The sequence below is a fragment of the Phyllobates terribilis genome, unplaced genomic scaffold (assembly GCF_046119375.1).
Source record: "Phyllobates terribilis strain yellow unplaced genomic scaffold, ASM4611937v1 Scaffold_966__1_contigs__length_505384, whole genome shotgun sequence".
Lineage (NCBI taxonomy): Eukaryota > Metazoa > Chordata > Amphibia > Anura > Dendrobatidae > Phyllobates > Phyllobates terribilis.
Genome location: NW_027363726.1, coordinates 455,558 through 463,823, shown reverse-complemented (window position 1 = coordinate 463,823; position 8,266 = coordinate 455,558). Strand labels below are relative to the sequence as shown.

The 8,266-nt window shown below is 40.7% G+C and overlaps 1 pseudogene; it reads left to right on the top strand.

The window, feature by feature from the left end:
- The first annotated feature begins 563 nt into the window (after positions 1-563).
- On the top strand, positions 564-7,412 carry LOC141240623 (uncharacterized; annotated as a pseudogene).
- The last annotated feature ends 854 nt before the right edge of the window (positions 7,413-8,266 follow it).

Genomic DNA, 8,266 nt, shown 5'->3' with positions numbered 1-8,266 from the left:
ATAAACTATTGAAGTGGGATAACAACCACCCCTATCCCCATAAAAAGAGGAATACCCAAGGGCCAATTTTTACGGGTGAGAAGGTACTGCTCAAATGTCACAGATTTTAATATACAGGCAATAGACCTGAACACCAGATAAAGGGTGCTCGTGGTACATTTTGGATTCCACATCATTGTTTGCAGAAAAATGGTCTTATCCATCAGCTTATCTTTTTCTCATTCAGATCTCTAAAATACCGGATCCTCTCAGTGAAGATCGTCTATATAAGAAAATTTTCCTGATTTATTCAGGAAAATGATGGACAAGATGGTGGAGAGGATATTACACCTCACCCTAGAGATCCTCTTCCGGCTTACTGGAGAGGTGAGAGATTCTGATGACGTCACATTACATCATTCTTATCTATGGGAATAACAGATGGACAGAACTGGAGAGGTGAGGACTCTGGAAACGTCTGTAGTGAGATTTATTACTATGTCTCTCCATAACCAGGATTACACAGTAGTGAAGAAGACCTCTAATGAGCGCTGTCAGGACCCTGTGTCTGAGGGATGGGGAAGACCCCTGAGCCCAATCACGGGGCCTCCACCTCACCCCCTGATACATGAGGACTTCAATGACCAGAAGATCCTAGAACTTACCTACAAGATGATTGAGCTGCTGACTGGAGAGGTGACACTGCTGGGACATTATACAGTAACGCTATGGAGTGATTGGGTGCATGACGGTATCATTGTATGTGTCAGGTTCCTATAAGGTGTCAGGATGTCACCATCTATTTCTCAATGGAGGAGTGGGAGTATTTAGAAGGACACAAAGATCTGTACAAGGACATCATGATGGAGGTTCCCCAGCCCCTCACATCACCAGGTAATAGACAGGACTGAATACACACAGCCTATAATTATCTGTATGTAGAAAATGAATTCAGTCCCTGTATGTGTTTCCTCCAGATCTATCCAGTAAGAGGACAACACCAGAGAGATTTCCCCGTCCTCTTCTTCCACAGGACTGTAAACAAGAACATCCCAATGATCCTCAGGATCATCAGGTAGATGGAGAGAAGGAGTCATGAGATCTCCCCTATGATGTATAGACGGCTGTGAAGGTCTTGTGCTCAGTCTTGTTTTATCCACCAGTATTATATGTTTTATACTTGTGTAATGAGAATGGTGGAGATGGCAGGATTAGAGCTGATCATAGATGGGACTTCTCCATCTGTCTGTGAGTTTTACAATATTTGTTTCAGGGTGAAGATCTGACCCATATTAATACTACAGAGACATATGTGAGGGGTGATGAGTGGTGTAAAGAGGAGATTCCTACATATGACTACCCAGGTGAGTAGTAACCACTAAATGCAGAGAAGTCACAGATTCTTCTCAGTCACCGGCTGTGGCTGCTTTATCAGTGGTGTAGTCCGGCCGTATCACAATCGTGTGATCACCATTTTGCCCCTACACCACAACATTCTCCTCCATCCGAAAATATTTCGATTACTTTGTGTAATTGTGAAAGCCCTTTTCTATAGAACTTACAACCTGGAGGATCCACCTACCCCCTGGGATTAGGAGACGCTGACCGTTACCTGCCCAGGTCTGTAAACTACAAAGCTAAATGACAGCGTACGTAGAATTTGCTGACAAGTGAGAAAATCACTTGAAGAAAAATATAATGATGGGTCTGTAAGAGAAAGCGGAGGGTAATGATTCTGTTGGCTTCCTAGATCCCTGATATCTTATTGGATGAATCTACCTTCTCTCCCTTCTGTGCTGCTGAATGTCCTCATATGGTCCCTACAAGACCAGGTCCAGTCTTTCTGGCCAAACTTCACTTTTATGATCTACAACATTAAATGTGCAGTGAGGGCCAAGTGTGAATTTCTTTACAATAACAGCAGAGTTTCCCTTTATCCTGACTTTTCAATTTCTTTTCAAACCAACTAACTTCAAACAGGATTGTGATAAACTATACAGAAAACATTACACCTGTGCCATGATATATCTCTAAGCTGCGCGGGGCTGATGGCTGTAATATACATTTATTCCCGCCTGCAGGAGATGTGTTGGCTCCAGCCCTGGTTTCATGGATTCACTCCACGTCATAAATTACATTATGTTTTCCATCCTAAGGAATTCAGATTACTGCACAATCTCTCCTGAAATGGGGGCGCTAATACTTTCTCTACTCTCCTGGTCAGGACTCATAGTAGCTCCAATAGTCCACCATAAATGAGTGTGACTCCAGTTTAGTGTTGGATTTCTCCCTTCATACATACGTTCTTGTTGGGGATGTTACATGTTTTTATATTCTTTCTTTTTTTTACAAGTTCATTCTGTATGATAGTTTCATTGTGGTGGGATCGGCCGGCCTCACTTATGTGAATCTGTAACTCCCTGGTAGTCTTTCAGAAAGGTCTCCATTGCCTCTTCCAAATGCCCGAGATCTAAATTTAAGACACCTCAGCTCTGCACTATTATAAAAAGTTCACTTTAAATGTCTAATTTTTCTTCTTGACGCTTATCTGACAGAAAATATTGTCCCTTACGATAGTTTAGATTCCCGAGCCCCATACTCTAATTACCCCAGAGAGGTTTCACCACTAGTTACTCATTTTTCTCTGATGGAGACTGTTGAGTTTGATCATTTCAGTAGATGTGTTATTGTCTATAGTCACAGTTTTTGACTTCAGTAATCCTCTAATTTAACCCTTTCCTGCAGCCAGTTTTCTGTTTCTAATCAGGGCCATTTTTCAAATCTGATGTGTGTCACTTTATATGGTGATAACTCTGGAATTCTTCACAAAGGATAATAGGAAACAAATGGACCTTACAAATTATTTTCCAACTTCTCTTGAATTTGACAATCCCCTATATACGGTTGTACACTACTGTCTGGGCACATGGCAGGTTAAGAAGGGAAGGAGCGCCATTTAGCTATTAGGAATGCAGATCTTGCTGGAATAGTTCCCAGACACTATGTATTGGGGCACTGTTTATGGTCATTTGGAAGCTCAAAAGATGGCTACCACGAATAGGCTTGTCTTATCTACCCCATTTACAGATTTCACAAATTACTTTGCTCATCACCGTTTAAACCCTACATGGATCTGGACTTACACAGAGACCCATAAGCTTGCGCCACGGTGTTACCTGCTGTTCTGTGGAGTGAGATGGGAAGAAGAATAGTCAGATAGCCGGGTCAGAACCAGAAGGGCAGAGAAAATAGAAAATCAGAAGACACAAGAGTAGTCAGTAAACGGGCCGAGGTCACAACAGAAACAAATACACAAGCCGGGAGCTGAGCACAGAGGACTGAACCAGAGGAGAACAAGGCTGTATCTGGCTGCTTCCAGCAATATGCTTCCAGCTTTAGTAGGGTGTGGTGCTTTCCAGTTGGCTGAAGCAGGGAGCAGATTACTCCAGCTGGACAGTACACACACCCATACTGCCAGACTGGATGGTACTACAGGTACCAGCAACCCTAATCTTAGTGGCTGGGCAGAGCCTGCGCCTCGCAGAGCTTCTGGTTCTGACGTCTCCTCCATCACCAGCGCCACCTGCAGAATGAATAAGGCGGCTCCTGGTGACAAAAGCAAAATTCACACAAGTCGAAGCAGGAGGAGAAGTAGATGCCCCAGAGGAGATGGGACCCACCATTTGCAGAAGCCCTAATATAACAAAATGGTAGAAAACCAGATCAGTAGAAAGCCCCATAAAGTGACTCCATTTTGGAAATTATAACCCTCAGTGAATTAATCTATAGGAGTAGTGACTATTTTGATTCCACAGGCGCTTTCTGGAAATTAGCACGCAGTGGATGTTGGAGAGTGAAAATTGCAAATATGCCATTTTATTACCCAACACATTGTGCCCAGATTGTGCTCCAGGGGACACACACCATAAATTAAGTGGGTTCTTCTCATTATAGTAATGCCAAATACATGGATGCTAAATGTGATTTAGGCACATAAACTACTGCAAAGCTCATAAGCGAGGGGGAGATCTGACTTTGGGAGATCGGATATTGCTGGATTGGTTTATGGAAGCCATGTTGATTCTCAAGAGCCTTTGAGCCACTAATAATGTGGAAACCTCTGTTATTCCATTGACAGATGATGGACCTGAGTGGGGACTTGTTTTTTGTGAGATAAATAGAAGTTTTTATTGGTATTATTTCACCTACATAACATCATTTGGTGGCTTTTTATTCCATATTTGGGAGGCAGAATGAACAAACAGTTGAACACCACGCTCTACTGGTCCATCCTATGAGGTTTTCTATTAGACTGTGAACTGTCATTGTCCTGGTGAATAAGTGATTTTTTTTTATATAACTTGCCTTTTTTATGGACAGTTTAAGTAGAAATGTTCAAAAATATAAAATTCAAGGATTTTTTATTAAAAAATAATAATTGGTTTTATTCTTGGCAGATGTCTGTACCGGGAGATCAGAGGGATTGCTGACATCTTCAATTTTCAAATCAGATAATTTTCAGATCCCACAGGATACAATTAAAATGAATGACATTTCTCCAGATATACCATCATCCCTTCACAGCAAAGATCTGTCATCTGATCCTTTGAAACAGGTCCTGTCTTCTGATTCATTACCGACTACTAAGGAAAATCAAAGTCACAAAACAAGCATTAAAAAACGAACTGCTCCTCATGCAAAGAAGCCATTTTCACATTCAGAATATAGAAATAGTTTTCCTCCCAAAAAGTATTTTCTTAAACCTCAAAAAATTCACACAGCGAAGAATAGATTTTCTTGTTCAAAGTGTGGGAGATGTTTTAATCAGAAATCAGATCTTGCTAGGCACCAGAGAACTCACACAGGAGAGAAGCCATTTTCCTGTTCAGAATGTGGGAAACGTTTTACATAGAAATCATATCTTATCGCACATGAGAGAACTCACACAGGAGAGAAGCCATTTTCCTGTTCAGAATGTGGGAAATGTTTTACAGTGAAATCAACTCTTAGCAAACATCAGAGAACTCACACAGGAGAGAAGCCATTTTCATGTTCAGAATGTGGGAAATGTTTTACAGAGAAATCAAATCTTATCAGACATCATAGAACTCACACAGGGGAGAAGCCATTTTCATGTTCAGAATGTGGGAAATCTTTTGCAAATAAATCAAATCTTATCAAACATCAGAGAACTGACACAGGGGTGAAGCCTTTTTCATGCTCAGATTGTGGAAAATGTTTCGGACACAAATCACATCTTTATAAACATCAGAGAACTCACACAGGGGAGAAACCTTATTCATGCTTAGATTGTGGAAAATGTTTTGGACACAAATCATATCTTTATAAACATCAGAGAACTCACACAGGGGAGAAGCCTTTTTCATGTCCAGAATGTGGGAAATGTTTTAACCAGAAAGCGCATCTTGATAACCACCGGAGAACCCACACAGAGGAGAATGCCGCAACTACACCCAACTAGTCTCTGTACAGACTAGAACGGCCCTAGCTGCACAACTAAAAACTCCACCTCACACCCAACTAACTAATAAGCCGTTGAGGAGTTTCTCATACCTCCTGAGGAACCAGAGGGGAGGCGGCAACACACTGTCAACAAGGGGAAAGGAAAGTATGAAGGAAAATATGAAAACTCTGAGTGAGAAACAAAAACACATTCATATAGGGCAAAGAAGGCAAGCTAACCAAAAATAAAAGGAACAAGTATAATCTCCCAGAAACTTAACATTGTTAGAATAAAAAGGTACTGGGAGGGAAAGCAAACTAACCGGGAGGATAGTTTCACCTTTGTGGTGAAACTTATAAAATTCATTCTCGCCAACTGTAAATGTAAAACCCGTCCATTTATAATGACCACGGACAAGATAAAGATTCCCAACTCACATCAGGACCACAAGATCCCAGGTACTTTCAGCTGCATCACATCTAATGTAGTGTACTTAATTATATGTACCAAATGTCCAACTGGGGTCTGTATGTAGGAGAGACAAGGCAAAAACTTAGAACAAGGATGAATTCTCATCGCCACACAATAAAAGAAAAAAAGTATAGATCTACTTGTGGCCAAACCTTTTTACGGCCACAACTGCTTCTCCCTCTCCCATGCAGATAGTTCTGCTTCAAGTCTCTTATCTTATCTATTGCATTATTCCTGTGCCCTGTTGTGTATTAATATGTGACTATTCAGATTTTGTGTTATACTATACAAAACCTACAAAAGACAAAAAATATATCACATACCCTACCATCATTATATATAAATGTAAACCAAAGTTGCATATGAAATATAGGGTACTAAGTGAACTATTTTTGATCAAAAAAAGTATACAAGCCGTCCCACCAGCGACAAGGTGACCCTAATTGGGACGGTCCTACACTGTCTATATTAAAAACCTTACGGTATATCAAAGTTGAAGTGATGCATATAAAAGGGTAGACAAATAGAACCGGCTCCCAATATCAGACCACCTAAGCCCGTGGTAAGCTACATATACACTGACCAGCTCAACAAGGGGGATCCAACATCCCTAATTTGCACAGAATGCAAACAAGACAAAAAAACAAGCAATGTGCACATTTCTTGTTTTTTTGTTTTGTGTTATACCATGTCTGATGAAGAGACCTGAGTAGTCTCGAAAGCTTACTGACTAATGGCTAACTGAAAAGATTGTATCAACCACTGAGGACTTTCAGATTTTTATATTTTTCTCCAAACAGCAATTTTAAGATCTCTCCACAAGTGTTCAATGGGATTTAGATCCGGATTCATTGCTGGTCAGAACTCTCCAGCACTTTGTTTCATCCATTTTCTGGGTGCTTCTTGAAATATGTTTGGGGTCATTGCCATGCTGGAAGACCCATGACCTAGCAAGCAAACCCAGCTTTCTGACACTAGGCACTCTATTGTGCTCCAAAATCCTTTGCTAATCTTCAGATTTCATGATGCCTTGCACACTGTTAAGGTACCTGACCAGAGGCTGCAAAACAACCCCAAAACATTTTTGAAGTTCCACCATATTTGACTGTATGTGTTGTAAATTTATTGATTATGTTGCGCACCTTGGACAGAAGAACATCCGGATCTCTAAAGATGGACTTATAACCTTGAAATTATTGATATTTTTCAACAATTTTGGTTTTCAAGTCCTCAGACTCATGCAAAGATTGAATCAACTTCTCCCTTTTTTATCTGGTTTTAGTTGTGATTTTCATATTGCCCACACCTGTTACTTGCCACAATTGCGTTTGAACAAGCTTCACTTGCTTGAAACAAAGTTGTTTACCCACAATTTTGGCAAGGTGTCAACAATTTTGTCCGACCTATTTTGTGTGAAATTATGTTCAATTTGCCTTTTTTTCTCTGTTTTCTTGTGTTGTTCCAATACATGCAAAGGAAATAAACGTGTATAACAAAACGTGTAATGGCCATAATTTTCTGGGAGAATTACTTCATTTTCTGGAACAATTTCAAGGGATCCAACACTGACCATGACTTGTTTTTGTTGCCTTTTTAATTTGTTGCAGCATATCATCCTCTTCATGTTCAGCTATATTAGGAGGCTTGTAGCAAAGTCCAATTAGCAGCTTTCCATTATTGCCATTTCCATGTACATTACCCATACAGATTGTACATCAGGGATGTAAAGCTCAAAACATGCAAAGGGCCAAAATGAAAAACTTGGACAAAGTCATGGACCAACCAGTATACAGTATAATGGGCCCCACATAGTCCTCCATACAGAATAATGGGCCCCATATAGTCCTCCATACAGTATGATTGGCCCCGCATAACTTTCCATCCAGTATAATGGGCCCCACATAGCTTTCCATCCAGTATAATGGGCCCCACAAAGTCCTCCATGCAGAATAATGGCCTCCCATAGGTGTGGTGGTTCTGGTGTCGTGGGTCAAATATAATCAAAAGTTGGGCATGTGTGCAGTACATTGTCGAAGCTGCCCCCCATGTCGTCATTGAGCTTGAGGTCTTAAATTTGGTTTTAACGAAAATATCCACCCCTTTACCTATTTTTCTTTCCTATCCATTTCAATGTAGTGTAACCCTCTGTGTTTGTCACCCAGTCATGGCTTTCATCCATCCAGGTTTCTGTAATGCCCACCACATCATAATCTGTGGCTGACCTAAGAGTCTCTGATACATTCATTTTGTTTTCAAGATTTCTTGAATTTGCCTGCAGACATTTAATACTATTAGCACATTTATTACGGCTACTCGCCTCCTTACTTTCCTTGAATGTCTCACTCTCTCTGT